This window comes from Protopterus annectens, chromosome 13.part0 (genome assembly GCF_019279795.1).
Source record: "Protopterus annectens isolate FY-2018-M chromosome 13.part0, PAN1.0, whole genome shotgun sequence".
NCBI classification, from domain to species: Eukaryota; Metazoa; Chordata; order Ceratodontiformes; family Protopteridae; genus Protopterus; species Protopterus annectens.
The window spans coordinates 527,183,128-527,206,302 of NC_056747.1; the positions used below are offsets into that span (position 1 = coordinate 527,183,128).

The 23,175-nt window shown below is 44.3% G+C and overlaps 1 protein-coding gene across 1 annotated transcript in view; it reads right to left on the reverse strand.

Annotated features, from left to right (window-relative positions):
• The window catches only part of RNF43 (ring finger protein 43), a 1,798,873-nt gene that overhangs the window by 769,964 nt on the left and 1,005,734 nt on the right, over window positions 1–23,175 (reverse strand). The gene's annotated exons all lie outside the window — the stretch shown is intronic.

The window sequence follows — 23,175 nt, forward strand, 5'->3', positions numbered from 1 at the left end:
CAGCAGTCGACTCAGAAACCGGAGCCGACTGTTTGGAAGTTTAGAAGGCTTCCCGACACAGACTGAGTCGGGGGCCTTCAGGCTTTAATAAGCCCCAAGATTAATTTATTCTTGCGTTCCTGCAGGACTCTAGGGCTAAAACCATGACAAACGGCACAAGAGTCCTGCAGGTGCAAAGGTCCCAGGCAATACACAAAAGAAGTGTGACCGTCTGTCAGACACATTTTCTGACAGCACGAGTCACACTTCTTGAAGCCTGAGACCTTAGCGTCTTTTGACATAGTGAAAGGAGTGCCTGACAACAACACAAACACACTACAGACACACCTCTACCAAGAAAAATATTAAATTATTAAATTATTAAGGCTAACACAAAGCCACAAACACACATACAAGCCCTTAACAAAAAACTACTAATTTAGTCACACTAAAGGACTGGGGAAGGGAAGGCGAAGGCCTACAAGTTAAGGGAAGAAAAGGAAGGGAATATAGACCCGAAAAACAGGGGTCGATTTATCTAAATATTAATTAAACTAAAAAGGTTATGGTATGAAACAATAGGGGGTTAAGAAATACCTATTACGGTAAAAACTCTCACTGACCTGCCTGAGCCGGTAAAAAAGCACCTCATCAGCTATAGCGGCAAACGAGATCTGAGGAGTTACCGCCTAGCATTGTGGGATATAGGGGAGCCTCGAGCCGGTGGAATTAGCTCTCGAGCTTTAGTATTGGCCGAGTCGGAGCCGAGGATCAGCTCCGAACCCATCCAGCAAGAATGAAGGCGAGATGGACAACTTAACATTGGCTATTCTGCATGTTTTAAAACTGACAAGACAGTGACCCCTGTCTGTAGGGCCATCTTTGGACTGGTCAGTGTGTGGAACCATTTGTTTCCTCTGCTACTCACTGAACACACATCTGTGAACTGCAGGAGCATAATGTGAAGATTGCAGTCAGTACATGGTGATAGTGATGAGTTACCGCCATCGCAACCCTGATTGGACATATGTCACATGAAACAATGGTATGACAGACACTGTTTGGGGTTCTCAGTGACATGCCAATAATGGGCCACTGTTCATAGCTGCAGTCACAAGTCTTCTACACTTTGTACAGATGTCATGCAGTATATATAGGTTCATAGGTTCATACTAGGCTATCTGCCCTAGTGCATTTATAAGCCTAGCCAGAGTGTGTTTGGCTTTCGCCACCCATTTTAAATTAATTTTGCTATGCCCTTTTTCGAGGTTAGTATACTGTGCCTCTGTCTAACAGTGACACAGAAGTGATACCCGGGGTAAACCTACGATCTCCCATCCACTCATCAAGATTCCTCTTGAAGAGAGTCAATGAGGGACTCTGCCTAACCTGGACTGGGATTTTATTCCAGAGTGAAGGGAGCCTCTGGGTTATGAATCTGTCCCTCCAGCATGTCCTATTTATTTCAGTGCTGAGGTTCAAGTCTCTCGGACGTGTAGCTCGATGGGATTTGGATTTTCTGAGGTGCAGCATGTCCATTAATTCCGGGTTGGACATGGCTTTATACGTCAGGTACAAATCGCCTCTGAGCAGGTGGTATGCCACTGAGTAGAGCTGGAGTTTCTTTAACCGGGCAGCATATGGAATCTGTTTGAGCCCTTTGATCCTCTTGGTGAGGTACTTTTGGGGTCTTTCCAGTTGCTGCAGGTGTCTGGTAAGGTACATCCCAAAAGGGGCATTGTACTCAATTATGGGCCTGATGAGGGATGAGTAAAGAGGCACGATGACCTCCCCTGATCTAGATGTGAATCCCTTCATGATTAGGTGGGCTATATAAAATGTTTTTCTAACCACTTTGGCCACGTGGTTGTCAAATGAGAGATTGCTATCAACTTGGGTCCCCAGGTCCCTAATTACTTCTTCTGTACTTAATGAATTATATGCATGTGTTGTGCTCTCTCTGCAAATGTATACCATCTGTTGTGTTAGGTTGATGGTCATATCTATGCATGCTGTTATAAGTAATCTTCAATGCTGTTGACTATTACTAAGCCATATTTGTGTTTAAACTGCGACACCACAGGCTGTATGGGTTTGGAGGTCTCAGCAGAACATCCTGTCCCATTTCAGCTGGCCATGGCACCAGGGACCAGCACATCTGGGGCCAGCCTTGGACCTCCACCTCTGTTGGCTCTGCACCACCTTCTGGTGGTACTGCCACTGAGGATGATGCTTGTCCCCCCTGGGAGCAGGTCCAGACAGGAACATGTCAGCTGTCGTACAGTACCGGACGTGGTGCGTATGGGGCTCAATAAGGGGTTTTGAGGCCAGATACGCCAGCTCAAGGGCAGAGTGTCACATTTACAGGGTGAGGCTGCCCCTCATAGACAGCCCCAGCACTGCCACCTTTGCAGCTGTTTTGGTACAGTGGTGGCTGCCCATGGCTGGGGACCTCCGTCCCACTGTATCCATCTGGGGGGTCATGGGCTTGAGACTGCCGAACACCTCTCCCTGTCTGAGGTGTATCCCCCCCACGTGTCATATACCGACCATGTATGCTTTCTTGTCCATCAACCTACCCTACCTATCCTCCACGAGCATACCTACTCTCCTTCCCCCACATCCCACTCTCACCCTACGGAAACAAAAGGCCAATCAGTTCCTAGAACAACATTTGCCCCATACATAGCTGTCCATTTCACACACGTGTCCACTGGACACGTGACCCGTTTAATATGCATCACAACATACTCCAGTTGTCCTCACCCCTGTCTCTCACGCACACGATCCTAGTATGCACAGGACTCCTAAATGTTCCAGGTACACGTGATGCGGATGACCCCATTGTACACACAACACTACCGGTCCCTCTATGGTTACCCCATTTACCTTTATCATGATGATGTTGCACACAGCACCTTGCAAGAGTACTGTTCTCACATAATGATTGGACAGGAACTATTGTGTTAATGTAAATAACATGCACACAGTGATGTATATGGCCAACATACAAATGTTTGCGTGTATGAATGACACATGTCTGTCTGAGGGAGTCTTGATATTACATAGGACAACACCACTACATAATACAGGTGTTGCTGGTGTTTCCCTTTTCATTCCTTTGTAATGCTTTGTTGTCACATGGGATGTTCCTGATATATCTACATATATGTATGTATGTATCTATATCTGGACATAAACACTCAAACATACATCTACATGATGGAATACATTTCCTATACTGTTGAATGACTGCGCTGGATGATATGTTTGAGATAAAGTCCGATGTCTGTATATCTGCCACGGCTTAGTGGTAAATTACAATAGCTGTGTGTGCAGGGTCCTGGTTTCGAGCCTTGCAAAGGCTGTTTATTTTGTTGCTGGGCAGAACAAGGCCATTGGATATGGAGCAATTAAGGCACATTAAAGCAGTTGTGAGCGGGTGTGTGTGCGTTTGCGTGGAGCTAAGCAATGCTAACCTACGGTTACAGTTTCTTACACTCAGTTAGCCTCTACATTGCTTTACCAGTGTAATACTCGCATACTGGCGGCCAAACAGGCTTACACCCGCTTGCTCCCGCACTTGCAAATGCACTGCATTTGGTGTTTGCATCTGACACTCACACCCCTGGGTGGGAGTGAGGACTACGATATTACCTTGTGATGCCTATTACATCGGATTACATGCCTACAGTATCGGGAATGGCTGCCCATTAGGCGACAGCATGCCGTTCGACTGTACAGAATCTGCGGCCTGTCCAGAGTTTGATTCATATTATTGGTGTGTCCCTCTTACAATCTGCACCTGTCTGGCTAACACATGGGAACTGACACTTTTCAATACAAACGACTAATTGGGTTTTGGAACCCACATCCTTCAGCCGAGTCATGCTACTGCATAACTAATATTCTATCTTTCTAAGGTTGTCAGTTGAATACGTGTTTTCTGTCCCTATCAGACCTCTCATACGATTGGGGGAAAAATACAAACTGAATCAGGGACACAGCATAACAACATCAGGGACACATTTAAATTATTGGTGCTATTAACCTGACACATTGACAGACTCAGAGCATATGAATTCATACACATTTTCTGAGGTAAATGCTGTTTATAACTCTTAATTGCTGTTGTTATTCATTACATGTAATTCAACACCTTTCCTCCAAATGTTACTAGTTTTAGGAGGGATTAAGTGGGACAGAGTTAGAAATTGAGTCGAAATCGGGGACAGTTCAGAGGTATGGCACCTATTTGTTCCCCCAATGGTTTATGTCCTGTCCAGTGGATTTGCTCTTAGGGGTTGAGAGGTATGGGCATCAGCTATGCCCATTTCAGAATATTACTTGCATCCCCGGGGCAGTCCTAATACGACTGCGCCAGCCAACACCTGCATGCCTAGGCTCATAATTGCATACCCATAGTTCCCCCACCTGCCACTCCTCTACAGCACTCATCCTTACTATAGGTGCAGGTGGGGTATAAACAAACCACTACACACTGCCCACTCTCCCCGTGTCAGGACACATGTCGTACGTTGTGTCGACCCATCAGGCTTGCACAACCTACTGGTCCTTGTACATCTACATCCTGGTTTGATGAGTCATTACCGGGACTGCCTCCGATGATCATTAATTTTTGATGTCCCACAAGGGACATCAATGTCGATGTTTCAAGATTAGACCTGGCAGGTCTCTCCCACTGTATCCTGCCGGTGGTCTGGGAAGCAGTGTTGTGTTTACTTTTATTGTGTGCCTGTATGTCTCACCAGCCTAACTGGGGTGTGTGGGGGATTGCTGCTACATGTTACACGTTTGTTTATTGGACCCCTCACCCCCATATGCATGGCCTGTGAACATATGTAACTCGTAACTGCTGTATCATATCCTAGCTATATACATGTGTATATTTACAGTTACATATATATATCTATATACATTACTATATACAGATATATCTGTATATGTATGCATACATGTATATTTATATTTTGCTGTGTATGTATATATATATATATATATATATATATATATATATATATATATATATATATATATATGTGTACCTAACATATGGCTCTATGGATGTCTGCATATGTATATATTAATATGTGGGTATGTATCTGTATTCTGTCTCTGTATAAGATTTTCTGGTACTGGGTCTCCTGGCCTCCAAGATAACATCCATAACAGCTTTTGAAAGAGGAGTGTACTGAATGCCTACATTATCCGCCATGCTGCCAGATTTAAGGTCCTGAGTTGGCTGTGCAGGATCTGATTGTTTTGTTGGGTCAGCAAGTGAGAAGTTTGAGGCAATATCCATGCTGGACCTTGAGACAAGCTCTTTAGGATTGGGTACCAGTGCTGGCGTGGCCAGTCTGGTGCAATCAGAATCATTTTTGGCTTCTCTTGTCTGACCTTTAGGAGTACTCTGGGAAGGAGAGGCAGTGGTGGAAAGCATATACTGTTAGATTTTTCCAGCTGAATGATAGGGCGTCCACTTTCCATGCTTGCTTGTAATAAATTCTTGTGCAAAATCTCTGCAACTGACAGTTGTGAGGGGAGGCAAATAAATCTATGTCTGGGCATCCCCATTTCCTTATTATCATGCTGAAGACTTGTGGATCCAGTTTTCATTCGTGAGGATCCATGAGGTTTCTGCTTAGTTCATCTGCCAGAGTATTTGTTTTTCCTGGCAGGAATTGTGCTTGCAGGTGAACTTGAAAAGTCAATGCTGTGTCCCATAAGGTCATTGTTCGTCTGCAGAGGGGGTAGGAATGTGTACCTCCCTGCTTGTTTATGTGCCACATGACCGTAGTGCTGTCTGTCTTTATCAGTAACTGTCCTGGATGAAGCAGGTCCTTGAAAGCTGTCAGGGCATTTTGAACAGCTAGCATCTCTTTTTGATTAATGTGAAGATGCGTCTGGTTTGCAGGCCATGTGCCCTGAATACATTTTCCTGCCATATGGGCCCCCCAGGCATAATCTGATGCTTCCGTTGTCAGTGTCTGTCTGGCTGTGGGTAAACTGAATGGCAGACCCTTGTTGTGGTGACAGGCTTCTGCCCGCCATCAAAACTCCTGTTGTAGGCAGGAAATGAGTGCAATTACTGTCTCCAGGCTGTGGCAATGCTGAGTTCAAACACTTTTCAGATACCAATGTAGTTTCCTCATATGCAGTCTGGCATATGGAATTAGTAGAATGCAGGATGCCATGAAACCCAAGGCCTGCAGGATTTTCCTTGCAAATAAGTGGGTTTTTGTTGCCAATTTCTTGAAGTAAGTAGTCAGTTGTTTTTGCTTGTCTGGCGTGAGATAAGTCATCTGGGCAGTTGTATTTAAGCTTGCACCCCGAAATATTATCTCTTGAGAGGGCACTAGTTTTGATTTCTTTTCGTTTACTGTGTGCCCTAAGGCAATCAGTAATCTTTTTACAAATGCCAGATGCTTTAGAAGAGTGTCTTTGTTCTCTGCTTGAATTAGGCAGTAGTCCAAGTAGAGATATATTTGAATTCCTTTCTGTCTGCAAAACGCAATTACTGGTGCCAGGCATTTTGTAAAGACCCTGGGCGCAGTAGATAAGCCAAAGGGCAGTGCACAGAATTGGTAATGCACTGAGCCAGCTATGAATCTGAGGTATCTTCTGCAAGATTGTCTGATTGGGACATGCAGGTATGCCTCTTTTAGGTCCAAAGTTACGAGCCAAGCCCTCTTGCCCAGCATGGGCAGTAGCTGCTGTAGAGTCAACATCTTCAATTTTGGAACTTCCAGAAACGTATTTAGTATAGATAGGTCCAGAATTGGTCTCCAGGTTTTGTCCTGCCTGGGTACTAGGAAAAGTCTGGAGTAAAATCCTTGCCCCTGCTCTTGTTTTGGTACTTGCTGAATGGCCCTCATGTCCATGAGGGCTGTAATTTGTTTTTGTGCCTCTGCCCATTGATTGTGTGGCAGGTCTGGCATGCCCTTTGACCTTGGTAGAGTGTGAAAATGAAACCTGTAGCCTTGGGACTCTATGTTCAGGACCCATTTGTCTTGGGTAACCATTTGCCAAATTGATGAAAAAAGTGCTAGTTTTCCCCCTAAGGGGGCTGTCAAAAGAAAACTGCTTCGAACTGGCAGAGGAGTGTCATTGGGACTGTTTCCTGTAAGGTTGTGATTTGTCTTCTCCGCTTTTGGAGGTAGGAGCACCCCATTGTTTAGACCTGTATGAGCCTTGGGGCTGAGATCTGCCTCTGGGATGCCTGTATCTGCCTCTTTGTGGTCTGTCTGAGACTGGAAAGGACCAATTTTTAGAAGGCCATTTCCTGCTAAACTTGGGTGGCTGTACCTGTAAGAAATCCTTGACTGTCTGCATGGATTTTACTTTATCCTCCATTTTTTTCAATACCTCCTCTGCTTTAGTACCAAACAAAGTATCATGCTGTAATGGTGCATCTAATAATTTTGCTTTAACATGATCAGGCAGATTCTGTTCCTTTAACCAAGCATGCCTTCTAATAACAGAACCTGTAACAGCGGCCCTGCAAGAGGCCTCCAGTGAATCATAACCACATTGCAAAGTATGCTTTCCCACTTGTTCAGTTGCATGCAGTAAATCCTGCAATTCCTTGTTCTCTGACCATTCAGTATTTGTCAACATTTTCTGTTTAAGTAGTGACATTAAATATTGCTGATATTTAAGCATATGAAATTGACAATTTAAAGCCCTTACAGCCAGGGTGGCAGAAGTGTAAACTTTTTCCGCCATCTGTCTAGAGCCCTAGAATCCCTATCAGAGGGGACAGGGTTTTTTGCAGTGGAAGCTTTAACCCCCTTGGGACCCTGAGATATAGTTTCTGGGTCAGCAGCGGGGTTTTTATATAAGAATTTATGAGAATCCGGAACCCTGTAGTATCTGTCTGGCTTAGCAGGTGCAGGGGGTAAAGAGTCAGGGGACAGACCGAACTCTGAAAATACATCATCTACAATGTCTAGAACAGGTGGAATAGCAAGGGGTCTGTGCTGAGGAAGAAGCAAAAAGTCTCTGAGCCTTTTCTTAGATTCAGAATAATCTTGGCTCTCCCAGTGGAAATGCTCCCTCATAGTATGCAGTGTTTCCCCAAAAGAATAGTCCTCAGGAGGAGAGGCTGAAGGAATGGATTCTTCAGCATCAGAATCCTGATAGGGAAGCATGGAATAATCCTGTTCAGAAGAGGAATCAGAGGAAATAGATATCTGATCAGAAGAATCATACTCTGACTCTTGCCTAGGCCTCTTATCAGGAGGGGGATGGGAGCCCCTGATCAAAGTAATGAGGTCTTCGGCCATTTTGAGCATCTGTTTTTTAGGCATGGAAGTCTGAGTAGGAGAATGCTGTCCTTGTTTCTTTGTCTTTAGAGCTGCTTTAGTCTTTGTCTTTGAAGCTGAAGATGGCTTAATATATAGTTGTGTAGGTCTGAACACACCCACAGAAGCCGATGCCTGCTCAGCGGCTCCGGACCCATCTGAGGGAGTGATTTCTGAGTGTCCAATACCTTGAGTTTCCAGAGGCCCAGTCGGCTCCACATGGGAGTCGGTAGTGGCCTGTGGCTCTGAGGTAGCGGGCGCCAGGGGCTGCGAAAGAAAGCGCCTCACTGAGAACCGGCGACTGGTCTAGTAGAGGCTTCGTCGTCGGTTTTGGACCTCGGATGCCTAACCTTGTCCTTAACCTTGCGTTTTTTGTAAACTCCAGTTGTCGGCTGTTCCGACGGCATTATATAATTAAATCTTCGGCCAAAGTAATGAAATGCAAAATCGAACTGACGCTTGACAGTGCGTTGGTTAAATCTAGCACAAAACCGACAGCTAGCAACATTGTGATCAGGGCCTAGGCAAGGAATACAGTAAGAGTGAAAATCCTTATGAGGTATTTGCTTCCCACAAGACATACAATTGTTAACTTTTTCTGACATCGGTCTGGAGCAAGAAAAAAGTTTCCCCAACGGGGTACTCAGCTTTAATGAAGACTTCGGTTCTGAAATTCAGATTTGAAAATCTCAGGAGTCGGCCGACCGGCACTTGCGAACTGCTTTTGCTTCGGGCACCGCGCGGCAAGAAAGACTGGAGAAAATGTCGTCGGCTGCATCTTTTATACCCCTGGCGCACTGACGTCAGGGAAGTGGCGACAGCAACCGACGCCGGACCTAGACTTTGGAATTCTGGCTGATTGAGGGTAGCCTGCCAGCAGGATAACCCAAGAGTAATGACTGCAACAGTGAAACACGATGAACATCAAACCTGTCCAGGGAACTCTTCTCGGCAGGGTTGATCCACTCACTATAAAACCATGATAAGGAAGTCAGGCTTCTGACATAAGAAATTGGCAACACCCTGAAAGCAAGGGCTTGGGATGTACAGCCCACTGTTAATAGCTTTATCCCAGCAGGGGACAATTCTGGTTGAAATAGAAGAAATGCCTTCAGGTTCTCACTCAAAGACAAGAAAAAAAATTCAGATATGTGAGAGTTCTCATCCTCCTATTCTGACATTTTCTGATTAATGCAATCTGATTCATGTAAGAATCTTCTTCTTCTGAAGAGGATGTCAGGGATGGTGGCCGGTTCCTTTTAAAGCAACACATGTACAGGACAGAAGAAAAAGCCTGTATTTTGTCAAAGTCGCAGCAACGAAATAGAATGCTATAATAATTCGGTTCACTTTTTTTTTGCCACATTGAGACAAGTGGCTGTGATAAGGTAGCAGCTTGTACATGCTGAGCCACTTTAAAATATTCCATGGCAAATGCAGCATAGTCAGAGATGGGGAAACTGACTGCCAGTTTGGTAAATGTCCCATCTCTGCCATTCACTGATTTATGTTCGTTCATAGTTACATACCAGGCTAACGACTACCAGGGCCTTTATAAGCCTAACCAAGCAAACCAACCCAATGTGTCTCTGTGTATCATGGGCATTTATTAGGAGGGGGGGTATGTTAGTTAAGAACTTTCTACAGGATATGTGGAGGGGATGTTAGTCTGGGAATTTCTTTCTGCATCTGTCTATCAGAGACATGGAGGCCAGACCAGGGGGTCAATTTCCAGTTTCCCAGCCATTGGTCAAGATTACACTTAAACAGGGATAGGGACAGACTCTGCTTCACATGGATTGGGAGCCTGCTCCAGAGCACTGGGATCCTCTTAGACATATATCTGTCTTGCCAACATCTTATTTATGTGATAAGTGATGAATTACATACCTCTGCTTAAAATGTCACTAAAAGTTCAATGTGGAAGCTATACCAGAAAAAATAGGTACAGGAGAATTAATCCCTGGCAAATGACTATACAGACAGCAGGATTTCTAAAGGCCAAAGCTAAACCACTGACTGGTTTATATCTGCTCTGATTACAACCGTCTCATCTGCTGCACAATGTATGATGCTATGGGTCACTGTTTATGTTAGGTTATGTTCATATTAGGAATGCTCTATTTGATATTCTTAAAGAAGTCTCCAAAGAAGGCTTTAAACAGAAGAGCAGTAATAAAGACAGGCAAAGATCAGCTTATATTGCTTAGGACGAAATCATAGGTAAGCATAAATTTACTCCTAACTGACCACAGTGGCAAAATAACTGATTAAAGTCTACAATTTAAAAGCATCATAGTGGGAGCTTATTTTCACCTGCCATAATCAAACAAGCCACCGTATCTGTAGAACAGTGTGTGTGTGTGGTGCATCTTTAAGAAGCATATCAAGGACTGAACGTGCATATTTAAATAGAAAGCACACGTTATGCTCAGTGCCATTTTGAAAGTGCAGCCACAGAGTGAGCATGTAAGAATGAATGTAGCTAGATTGTATATAAGTTACCCAAGTTAAAGTTAATAAGCTTCAACTGTGATGTGTTTGTAGATAATAAAGCTGCTTGAACAGAACCCACAAAGACTCGTCTATTACATCCTGACTAGACGAGCGACATGGTGAGAGAACTGGGATTGCAGAGACTGATATTCAGAGCTATGAGGTGCAGAGATAACAGTGAAGATAAACTAAGAGAAACAAGCATGAAAAAAGGGTAGAAAAGAACCAAAGGTAATGAAAACTTGCACAAGCAGTTTACTTTATAAAAAAGATAAAACTGAGCATTACAAGGGCACAAACTGTATTATTAGACAAGCAAGAGGCACAAAAGGCTTATTAAATAAACGTAATGTCTAAGATTAAGATATTTGATAAAACAATCAGAAAAGCAAAACGAGTATGTTTAAAGAAAAATGGGCATGTTTACAGAAAAACGAGCACAAGAAAAGAACAATGGGCATGAAGAGAGATTAAATGAGCAAAACGAATATAGTACGGGCAAAAAGGACACATTAAGCATAAATAAAGCAGAGCGACTGCATTTTTTTTGGCAAAGTGTTGTGTTTTGGCATAACTACGACTTCGTATTGTATCAAGGGCACAACTAGAGTTATTCAAAGTATCTTAAAGTGTGTAAAAGTGCTTACAGTGTGTACTTATTGCTGTACATGTATTCTGAAGAGTTTGTGCGCAAAGTGTAACTATTTCGTGAAACACAGTCAAAGTACAGCCATTTTGAAAAGTTTCCTGTGTTGAGTGTCTATTCACAAAGTACAGCCATTGCAGAGCGTTTCTTGCACTGTAAAGAATTATCTAGCAAAGTGCTACCATTTGGGGAAGTTTTAGTGTGCTGTGTACTGTTTATTCGCAAAGTGCAGTTACTTTGAAATGTTTTTTACTCTGAGCTTCTTCTGCCCAATTAATTTGCACAGTGAAGTTATTTGAAATGTTTCTTATACTGGTGAGACGTGATTTCTTGCAGTACAGCAATTTTGAGAGTATTACAGTGTCAGAGAGATTTATTTCACAAAGTTCAGTTATTCAAACGCTTGTTGTGCTATTGGGCAAAGTTACAAACACTGGCATAAATTTCTGGCATATGTGCGTATGTGTTCATGCATATCTGCAAAACCCTTCACTGGCATGTGTTAATATTGCAGACAGATTTCAAAAGCCCTCACCACTTGTATTTGATCAGAAGGGTCTACTTTAGTTCAGCGAACGATCAGATGATCAAACACTGTTAGGCTGAACACTAAGTGTCGAACCATCAAAATAGCGAACGGCCGGAACAGCAAATTTTTTCCCAGGGAAAGAAATCGCTGGGCCGGCCGTCCGGGTTGTGTCGTTTCCTCCACTGTAATGCGACTTCGGAGTTGGTATATTTAAGAAGGGGTGGGGGGCAAAGACTGTAGAGAATTGGAGAATATTTGAGCAAGAGTATGATATTTTTATACAAGCATCTTATTATGACAAAGATGCATGCACCAGGGCATTCACTTTGTTAAACCTAGCTGTGTCAGAGGCCAGTGAAAGACAGCGTGCATTTGTGTACGCACCAGCAGTATATGAGGGATAAGTTGAAAATCGTCATATTGTTGTACAGGCAGAATAAAGGGAAGACCCCGAGTGTTTGAAGTGCAAATTCAGAGAAATGTGCAACCCCCAGACAAATATTACATTAGAGAGGCATTTGCTTTACACAAGAGATCAGAAACGGGAAACATTTGCAGCCTGTATTACTGACCCGAGAAACAATGCTAAAATGTGTCTGTTTGGTGACTTAAAAGATGAGTTAATAAAGGATAGGCTTGTCTGTGGTAATAATAGTGCTGCTGTGAGAAAGATTTTGCTTTGTGTTGCTGCGGTGGTGTTGCGGTAGATTTGTCGCCTCACAGTTAGACGTTGTCCTGTTCGATTCTCAGTTAAAGCGTCTTCTGTGTGGAAACATGCGTGAATGGGCGTACCTTCGTTGAAGGCTGTGCGTCAGAGCTGGCAACTCGGTACGTAAAAATCTACTGCCAGTCATTAGCGGACCGGAGTTCCACTGTGGCGACCCCTAACCGGGAAAAGCCAAAAGATACAACAACAACAGTGATTAAACATTGAGTAAAGCCATTGAGATTTGTCAAATCCATGAAGTTACAGAAAGGCACACAAGTATGCTTGCATGCGACAAGAGCATGGTTTCAGCAGGCTCCAGAGTAGCATGCAACAAGTGGCAAGCAGAAGCAGGCTTAAGCACATGGCAGCCACAGCCCCTGCTGGTTCACCAGGGAAAAAGTACAGTTGTGTACACTTACCATAAATGTAGATGTTCGAGTGTATTCACTGTTGCAGTCATTACATTTGCGTAATCTGCTGGCAGGTTACCCCCAGCCGGCCTGATTAACAAAGTCTTGGGTCCTGCATCGGTTGCTGTCCCTTCTTCCATGACATCAGGTCGTCAGAGATATAAAACATGTAGCCGACGCCATTACATCAGTTTTTCTTGCCCCGGATGTCAGGTGCCCCCCAAATGGGGAGCAAATGAAATTAAAAATACAAAAAATATACCTCCAATCCCAAAAGCAAATACATCAGAAGAGTTTTTAAGCCTAGTGAAAGAAAGTAGAGGTATAGTCAAGAGAAAAATAGGGGGCTGGAGGGAGGGTAACTAGGACTGCAACAGTGAATACACTCGAACATCTACATTTATGGTAAGTGTACACAACTGTACTATGTTCTTCGTGTTTCACTGCTGCAGTCATTACATTTGGTAGATTCATAAAGCTATGGTTGGGTGGAGGGAATTATACAGCATTAGGACCAGCTATAAAGCCCTGCAGGACAGCAGTGGCAAAGCCAGCTCTGGATTTAGAGAAAAGTGGTAAATGGTAATGTTTGGTGAATGTATAAACTGAGCTCCAGGTAGCAGCTTCTAGAATGTCCCTGGTAGGAACACCTCTGAAAAAGGCTATTGAAGTAGATGCAGCCCTGGTGGAATGGGATCTGATCCCCTGGGGGATAGTTTTTCCATGGTGTATATAGCAGAAACAAATACAATGGCTTATCCATTTTGAAATGGTTTGCTTTGAAATAGCCTTTCCCTCTGCCCCTGCAGCAAATGCCACCAGCAGTTGTTCAGATTTTCTTAAGAGATTCTGTCCTGTTTAAGTAAAATCTAAGTTGTCTGTGTACATCCAATGAATGCAGAATCCGGTCCCCCTTGTTCTGTGGATTGGGAAAGAAAGTTGGCAAATGAATGGTCTGATTAAGAGCCACACTGGATACCACCCTTAGGCATGAAGGATGGATTGGTCCTGAGAGATACCCTGTCCGCATGAAAAATGATGAAAGGCTCCACTGCCATAAGAGCCTGTAATTCGGAAATCCTTCTAGCTGAAGTGACTGCTAAAAGGAAAGATGTTTTCCAGGAGAGAAATTTTAAGTCTGCAGTAGCAGCTGGCTCGAAAGGAGGGAGAGTGAGCTTTTCCAATACATAATTGAGGTCCCAGGCAGGGGTTAGAGATCTCCTGTGTGGTCTTAAGCTTTTGGCCCCTCTGAGATGCTTCTTTAGCAGAGGATGAGAGAAGAGGGGAGGTTCTGTGTTGTAATGAGCTGAAATGGCTGAGGCATGGATTTTTATGGAAAAAAAGGACAGGCCCTTGTGAAGCATCTCAGTTAAGTATTGTAAAATCTGAGGAATGTTGGGCACTGCTGTGCTTATCCCTTGGGATTGATTCCAGGCACAGAATCTTTTCCATTTTTCAGCATAAGATTTTCTAGTACTGGGCCTTCTCGCCTCCAAAATGACATCCATCACAGGTTTGCTGAGGGATGCTAAGGGTGAATTTAGGTGATTAACCACGCTGCGAGATTCAATGTTTGGAGCTGAGTGTGCAGAATTTGGTTGTTCTGCTGAGACAGTAAGTAAGGTGTCTGAGGCAGGTGCCATGGTGGAAGGTGTGACACATTGCGCAGGAGTAGGTACCAGTATTGGTGAGGCCAGTCTGGAGCAATCAAAATCATTTTTGGTTTGCCCTGTTTGACTTTTAGTAGAACATTCGAGAGCAGAGGCAGAGGGGGAAAGGCATAGACTGATAGGTTTTTCCAGCTGAAGGATAGAGCATCCACTTTCCAAGCTTTTTTGTGATGAGTTCTTGTGCAAAATTTGTCCAACTGATAGTTCCGGGGTGAGGCAGAAAGATCTATGTCTGCACTCCCCCATTTGCGTGTCAACATGCTGAAAATCCGTGATTCCAGTTTCCATTTGTGTGGGTCCATGAGATTTCTGCTTAGTTCGTCTGCCAGAGTATTCAGCTTTCCTGGCAGGAATTGAGCTTGTAGTTGTACTTGATAGGTCAAGGCCGTGTTCCACAATGCCATGGCTAGTCTGCAAAGGGGGCAGGAGTGTGTACCCCCCTGCTTGTTTATGTACCACATAACCGTGGTGTTGTCTGTCTTTATCATACATTGTCCTGGATGAAAGGTATTCCTTGAAGGCTGACATTGCATTCTGTACAGCTAGCATTTCTTTTTGATTGATATGAAGGTGCATTTGATTTCGACTCCATTTGCCCTGAATGCACTTCCCTGCCAGATGTGCCCCGCAAGCATAGTCTGATGCGCCTGTAGTTAGGGTTTGGGTGGCAGGGGGTGGTGTGAATGGCAGTCCCTTGTTTTGGTGGCAGGCGTCTGCCCACCATAGGAACTCTAGTTGCAGACAAGGTATGATGAGAATCATTGTTTCCAGGCTGTGACAATGCTGACTCCATAGACTTTTTAAGTACCACTGAAATTTCCTCATATGCAGTCTTGCATATAGAATTAGAAGAATGCAGGAGGCCATGAACCCCAAGGCTTGCAGTATTTACCTTGCAGAAAGCAGGGCTTTTGTGGCCACCTGTTTGAAGTAAGTCACCAAATGAATTTGCTTCTCTGGCATAAGGAAAGCCATCTGGGCAGTTGTATTCAAGCTTGCACCCAGGAATGTAATTTTTTTGAGAGGGTACCAGTTGTGATTTCTTTTCGTTTATTGTGTACCTTAGACAAGTTAGAAAGTACAGTTTTGTACCTACCATAAATGTAGATGTTCGAGTGCTAATACAGCTGCAGTCATAACAGATGGGTTCTCCTGCCGTCAGGTGGGTCCTCGGTCGGCCGAATTCCAAAGTCTAGGTCCGGCGTCGGTTGTCATCGCATCTTCCCTGACGTCAGCGCGACAGGGGTATAAAGGAACTAGCCGACACCATTTTCTTCAGTTTTTCTTGCCCCAGATGTCAAGTGCCCCCAGAAGGAAGGCAATACATAAATTTGTGTAATAAAGCAATGCAATATAATCAAAATACAGTAGTTGCAAGCAAATACACCATAAATGAATACCCCAATCAGGTTGTATGAGGAGGTGTTAGCCAATAGGCCTGTCCCAAGAGGGGAAGGAGGGAGGGAAACCTGGACTGCAGCTGTATTAGCACTCGAACATCTACATTTATGGTAGGTACAAAACTGTACTATGTTCATCGTGCATACAGCTGCAGTCATAACAGATGGGTAAGAATCCCAAAGCTAAGAAAGGGGTGGTAGGCACTAGGTGGAACTAGGAGGAGCCAGGATGCCCTGCAAGACTGCAGTGGCAAAGCCTGCTCTAGTTTTGGAGTATAATGGTACGTGGTAGTGCTTGGAGAAGGTATGCACAGAACTCCAAGTGGCTGCTTCCAAAATATCTTTGGTAGGAACTCCTCTGAGGAAAGCTGCAGAGGTAGCTGTGGCCCTTGTGGAGTGAGATCTGATGCCTGTAGGTACAGTTTTGCCATGAAAAGAATAGCAAAAACGTATGCAGTGGGCTATCCATTTTGAGATTGTCTGTTTGGAAATAGGCTTTCCTTGAGCTCCTACAGCATAGGACACAAAGAGCTGTTCTGATTTTCTGAAAGGCTTTGTTCTGTCCAAATAATAATGCAGTTGTCTGTGGATGTCCAAGGAATGTAGTAATCTCTCCCCTTTGTTTTGAGGATTAGGATAAAAGGTAGGTAAGTGTATGGCCTGATTCAAAGCTACCCTGGATACCACTTTAGGCATAAAGGACGGGTTGGTTCATAAGGAAACTCTGTCCTGATGGAAGATGATAAAAGGCTGCACAGCCATGAGAGCTTGTAGTTCTGAAACTCTACGAGCTGAGGTAATAGCCAGAAGGAAAGCTGTTTTCCAGGACAAATATTGCAGATCTGATGAGGCAGCTGGCTCAAAGGGAGGCAAGGTAAGTTTTTCCAGAATGAAGTTGAGATCCCAAGCAGGTATTGGTTGCTTTCTTGGGGGTCTTAGATTCTTAGCCCCTCTGAGGAACTGTCTTAAGAGAGGGTGAGAGAATAAGGGTGGATCAGTGTTGTATTCTGCAGAAATGGCTGAGGCATGGATTTTGATGGAGGAGAATGAAAGTCCACTGCTTAGCAGCTCAGCTAGATACTGTAGTATTTGAGGTAAATTCAGTTTTCTAGGATCCTGGCCCTTTTTCTCATTCCAAACACAAAACCGTTTCCATTTTGCGGAGTAAGCTTTTCTAGTTGACGGCCTTCTGGCCTCCAAAATGACATCCTGCACCTCCTTAGAAAGTAGGGTCTGTTGTGATGCTAAGGAATCTTCCATGCGACTAGACTGAGTGTTTTTAGCTGGCTGTGAAGAGTTTTGAAGCTGTGCTGAGTCAGGAGAAGAGGCATTAGAGGCAGGGTCCATGGTGGGGAATGCGTCAGGCTCCTCAGGAGTGGGTACCAGTGTTGTCTTGGCCAGTCTGGAGCAATGAGAATCATCTTTGGTCTGTCTGCTCTGGTTTTCAGTAGTACTTTGGGCAGCAGAGGAAGAGGTGGGAAGGCATAAACTGCCATTGATGTCCAACTGAAAGAGAGAGCGTCCAATCTCCATGCCTTTGGATGGAAAATCCTTGAGCAGAATTTTGTCAATTGGTGATTTTTGTGGGAGGCAAAGAGATCTATGTCTGGCCTTCCCCATGCTTGGATTATTTCTGTAAAAACTTTCGGATGCAATTCCATTCGTGTGGATCTGTCATATTTCTGCTTAGGTTGTCTGCCAGCGTGTTTTCCTTGCCTGGCAGGTACTGTGCTTGTAGCTCGATTTGTAAGTCCATGGCCCTGTTCCAAAGTGACATGGCCAGTCTGCATAGGGGGTAGGAATGCATTCCTCCCTGCTTGTTTATGTACCACATAACTGTGGTGTTGTCCGTTTTTATCAATAGTTGACCTGGTTTTAGAAGGTCTTTGAAAGCTATAATAGCATTTATTACTGCTAGCATTTCCTTTAGATTGATGTGAAGATGCTTTTCTTTTTGGGACCATTTGCCCTGAATGCACCGATCTGTCATGTGCGCCCCCCAGGCGTAGTCCGAGGTCTGTTGTGATGACTTGATTTGCTTGAGGCTTGCTGAATGGAAAACCTGTGTTTGTTTGGCATGCTTGAGCCCACCACAGAAATTCCTTTTGTAGACATGGAATTAGTGGTATTATTGTTTCCAAACTGTGGCTGTGTTGAGACCATAGGTTTTTCAGGTACCATTGAAGTTTCCTCATATGCAGCTTTGCACATGGGATTAGTAAGATGCAAGATGCCATGAATCCCAGAGCCTGCAGGATTTTCCTTGCAGTCAGCCTGGTGCAATTTGCTAGTGCTCTGAGGTATTGAGTTAGTTGCCCCTGCTTCTCTGGCGTGAGGTAGGCCATCTGGGTGTTTGTGTCCAAGTTGGCACCCAGGAAAATTATCTTCCGAGAGGGTATTAGCCTTGATTTCTTTTTGTTGACTGTGTATCCCAGAGAGTTCAACAACATTATTACATAAGCCAGATGTTTCAGAAGAATGTGCTTGCTGTCCGCTTGGATCAGGCAGTCATCCAAATAAGGGTATATTTGTATCCCTTGAAGTCTGCAGTAGGCAATTACTGATGCCAGGCATTTCGTGAATACTCTGGGCGCAGTAGATAAGCCAAAGGGCAATGCAGAGAATTGATAATGGGTTGAACCTGCAAGAAATCTGAGGTATCTTCTGCAACTTTGCCTGATTGGGACATGCAGGTATGCCTCCTTGAGGTCCAATGTTACCAGCCAAGACTCCTTGCCCAGCATGGGAAGAAGCTGCTGTAGAGTGAGCATCTTGAATTTTGGTACGAGTAGAAATGTGTTTAGGATGGATAGGTCCAAAATAGGTCTCCAATCTTTTCCCTTCCTTGGTACCAGGAATAGTCTGGAATAAAAACCTTGACCTTGTTCATGCGTAGGTACCTCTTGAATCGCTTTCATGTCTATGAGATCTGTAATTTGCTTTTGTGCCTCAGCCCTTTGATTGTGTGGCAGGTTTGGCATGCCTCTCATTTTTGGAAGAGTGTGAAAATGGAATCTGTAGCCTCTGTTTATAATGTCCAGGATCCATTGTCTTTTGTGACAATATGCCAATTTTTTGAAAATAATGCCAGTTTTCCTCCTAAGGGGGCTGCCATTTGAGTCTTGCTTGGCATGCAAAGGGGAAAGTCATTGGGTTTGCTTTCTGAATGATTGCGAATTATCCTCACCACCTCTTTGTGTAGGAGCTTGCCATTGCCTGCCTCTAAACGATCCTTGAGATTGTCCTTCTCCCCTCGGGCGCCTGTATCTACCTCTTTGGGGTCTGTCCGTGGCTGGAAATGACCAATTTTTGGAAGGCCAATTTCTACTGAAACGTGGGGGTTGTACCTGTAGAAAATCTTTCACAGTTTGCATTGATTTAGCCTTTTCCTCCATTTTCCTTAATACCTCCTCAGCATTAGCACCAAATAATACATCCTTTTGTAGAGGGGCATCTAGTAATTTAGCTTTGACATGATCAGGCAAGGTTTGTTCCTTGAGCCAGGCATGTCTACGTATGACCGATCCTGTAACAGCAGCTCTACATGAGGCCTCTAGTGCATCAAAACCACATTGTAAGGTATGCTTACCCACTTGTTCTGCACTATGCATCAAATCCTGCAACTCCTTCAAGTCTGGTTGTTCAGGTTGTGACATTTTACTTTTCAATTGTGATAACAAAAACTGTTGGTATTTTAGCATATGGAACTGACAGTTTAAGGCCCTCATGGTTAAGGTAGCCGAGGTATATACCTTCTTTCCCCACCTTTCTAAGGATCTGGAATCTCTCTTGGAAGGTAATGGATTTTTAGCAGTGGAGGCCTTAATTCCCTTGGGGCCCTGTGAGATGGCTTCTGGGTCAGCAGCATGGCTTTTCTATAGAAATTGGTGTGAGTCAGGAACCCTGTAGTACCTGTCAGGCTTGACTGGGGCTGGAGGCAGAGAATCCGGGTTAAGGCAGGCCTCCGAGTAAACATCATCTAGGATGTCCAAGACAGGAGGTATAGCCAGAGGCCTGTGCTGAGGTAGCAAGAGAAATTCCCTAAGCCTTTTCTTGGAATCTAAATAATCTTGGCCTTCCCAGTGGAAGTGTTCCCTTAAGGTATGCAACGTTTCCCCAAATGAGTAATCCTCTGGGGGGGATACAGAAGGAATAGACTCCTCTGCATCAAAGTCTTCAAAAGGGGAGTAAGAATGCTCCTGATCATCAGAATGCTCTGAAATAATGGAGCCCTGATCAGAGGAGGGGGATTCTTCCTCCACTCTGGATCTTTTGTCCGGTGGGGGCTGAGAACCCCTGATAAGAGTAATTAAATCCTCACCCATTTTAAGCATGTTTTTTAGGCATGGGGCCTGGGGATGGGCCCTGTGTAGCTTGTCTCTTAGAGTGCATGGCTGCTTTAGACTTAGTGAAAGCCTTGATGGAAAAAGAAGAGGAAGGTCTGAAGACACCTTGAGTGGAGGTAGACCTGTCCACATTGTGAGGTTCAACGCCAAGAGTGGCTTCGGTATATGTAGTCGGGGTGTGGGCCGAGAAGCCTGTGACCTCGGGCACAGGAGACACCGCCAATGAAGTGTCGTCGGTAGTCAGGGGCTGCGTAGGCACCTCGCTGAGAACTGGACCACGTGTAGTCGGCTTTGGCATGGTGTCGGTAGAGGCCGCGGACCTCGTGTGTCGGTCCTTATCTTTGCGCTTTTTAGACAAAACTGGAGTCGGAGTATCCGACGACATAATATAGTTAAATGTTTTTCCAAAATAATGCTGGGCGAACTCCGCCCGACGCTTAATAGTGCGTTTGTTGAATGTAGCACAAAAGCGACAGGCCGAGACGTCGTGGTCTGGGCCTAAACAAGGTATACAGAGGGAATGGAAATCGTTATGCGGTATTTGCTTCCCACATGAAATACAATTGTTAACTTTGTCTGACATCGGTCTGAGGCAAGAAAAGTTTCCCCAACAGGGTACTTAGCTTTCAAGAAGACTTCGGTTTCAAAATTTTCGTAATTTCAGGAGCTGGCCGACCGGCACTTGCAAACTGCTTCTGCTTCGGGCACCGCGCAGCAAGAAAGACTGAAGAAAATGGCGTTGGCTGGTTCCTTTATACCCCTGTCGCGCTGACGTCAGGGAAGATGCGACAACCGACGCCAGACCTAGACTTTGGAATTCGGCCGACCGAGGACCCGCCTGACGGCAGGAGAACCCATCTGTTATGATTGCAGCTGTATGCACGATGAACATCCCTTTTTACAAACACCAGATGGTTTAGAAGAGCGTCCTTGTTTTCTGCCTGAATTAGACAATCGTCCAGGTATGGATATATTTGAATATTTCTTTGCCTGCAAAATGCAATTACTGGAGCCAGGCACTTTGTAAAGACCCTGGGCGCAGTCGATAAGCCAAAGGGCAGTGCAGAGAACTAGTAATGCAAGTAGCCTGCTTTGAAGTGGAGGTATCTTTTGCAAGATTCCCTGATTGGGATATGCAGGTAAGCCTCTTTTAAATCTAGAGTTGCCAACCAGGCATCTCTGCCTAGCATAGGAAGTAACTGGTCAAGAGTCAGCATCTTGAATTTTGGAATGTCCAGAAAGGTGTTTAGAGTAGATAAGTCCAGAATTGGACGCCATGATTTGTCTTTTCTCGGCACCAGGAAAAGTCTTGAATAGAAACCTTGTCCCTTTTCCTATTCTGGTACTGGTTGAATAGCCCCCATGCTCATGAGGGAAAGTACTTGTTTCTGGGCCTGGGGGCAGGTCTGGCCATCCGTTTGGAACTGGCAATGTGTGGAAATGAAATTTGTATCCCTGGGATACTATACTGAAAACCCATTTGTCCTGGGTTATAAGTTGCCAGTTTCTTGCATGAAGAGCCAGTTTTCCCCCCAAAGGGGCGACTAAAAGGTTAGTGCTTGGTAAGTGTAAAGGGAAGTCATTGAGACTGCTTACCATAGGGAGGTTTCTTGTTGTTTCCAGATTTGGAAGAGGAGGCACCCCATTGTTTTGTTCTGAAAGTCCCCTGTGACCGAAACCTGGAGCCTTTAGAATGTCTGGGTTTGACTTGAGTGGCTCTCGAAGGAACTGGAAAGGATCAGTTCTTAGTAGGCCAGTGCCTACTAAACCTTGGAGATTGCACTTGTAAGAAATCTTTTACAGTTTGCATAGATTTAGCTTTATCTTCCATCTTTTTTAACACTTCTTCAGCCTTATTACCAAAGAGACGGTCCTGTTGTAGAGGAGCATCCAACAACTTTGCTTTAACATGATCAGGCAGATTTTGCTCTTTGAGCCAAGCATGCCTTCTTAGCACAGACCCAGTTACAGCAGCCCTGCAAGAGGCCTCCAAAGAATCAAAAACCACATTGCAAAGTATGTTTTCTAACCTGTTCAGCTGAATGCAATAAATCCAGTAAATCTTTGTTTTCCACACAGTCAGAAATTAACATAATTTTCTGTTTAAGCAGTCCTATGATATGCTGTTGATATTTTAGCATATGAAATTGACAGTTTAAAGCCCTAATTGCCAAGGTTGCAGAAGTGTAAACCTTCTTACCACACCTATAAAACACCCTGGAATCTCTATCAGAAGGGGTAGGATTTTTAGCAGTAGAAGCCTTAATGCCCATGGGAACCTGAGAAATGGTTTCAGGATCTGCAACAGGATTTTTGAAAAGGAATTTGTGGGAGTCAGGAACCCTGTAGTTTCTGTCTGGCTTACAAGGAGCCGGAGGCAGAGCATCAGGAGCCATACTAGATTCTGAAAAAACATCAACAACAATGTGTGGAACAGGAGGTACAGCCAAAGGCCTATGCTGAGGGAGAAGAAGAAAATCCCCAAGTCTCTTTTTAGATTCAGAGAAATCCTGACTTTCCCAGTGGAAATGTTCCCTTAAGGTATGTAAAGTTTCCCCAAAAGAAAAATCCTCAGGGGGAGAAGCAGAAGCAATGGAATCTTCTGCATCAGAGTCCTCATAAATAGATATAGACAATTCCTGTTCATTAGAAGAGTCAGAAGAAAT